A 636-nucleotide genomic window follows, 5' to 3' on the forward strand; every position below is an offset into this window, starting at 1 on the left:
AAAAAGTATTCTTATAACATTTTTCTCAAGTCTATTATTTTCCAAGAAAAATAATGAAGTAGCTTAAAATTTTCCAGGGGTAGTTTTCAGATTATCTTAAATTATCTTAAAAACTATTTCAAAAACTATAAATTCAAAAAAAATGTAAAGGACTAAATGTATAGCAAATTTATTTTCTATAAAATAGAATTTCACTTAAGTATATTATTTTATATAATAATTAGTCTCAATAATAGTTTTTTCAACATATATTAAATATGATTAATAGTACAACTAAAAGTCCAAGACTAATTTTGTTTAAAATTAAAATCTCTTAAAAATGTTTTGTAAATTTTTCAATTAAATACTGATAAATTTTTTAGCTTCGATGCGAAGCTGAGAAGGTATTGGTTTTACTAACATATGTTTTTTTTTTTTTTTTGTGTCTGTTACCACTTTTTCTCAGCTCTCACCGAACCGATTTCTTTTAATGATACGTCAAAAGATCACAAATCGTATCTAGTCGAAGACATTACCCTTAAAAATTGAAAAAATTTCCCTCGTTCCCCGTAAATGGGGGAAACCTCCAAAAAAATTACAAATTTAAAAATCGCTAATTTTCGAAATTTTTTCAATTTTTTTTACTAAAAACTGCCG

This window comes from Daktulosphaira vitifoliae, unplaced genomic scaffold (assembly GCF_025091365.1).
Source record: "Daktulosphaira vitifoliae isolate Bord-2020 unplaced genomic scaffold, ASM2509136v1 Scaffold_2, whole genome shotgun sequence".
Taxonomy (NCBI): Eukaryota; Metazoa; Arthropoda; class Insecta; order Hemiptera; family Phylloxeridae; genus Daktulosphaira; species Daktulosphaira vitifoliae.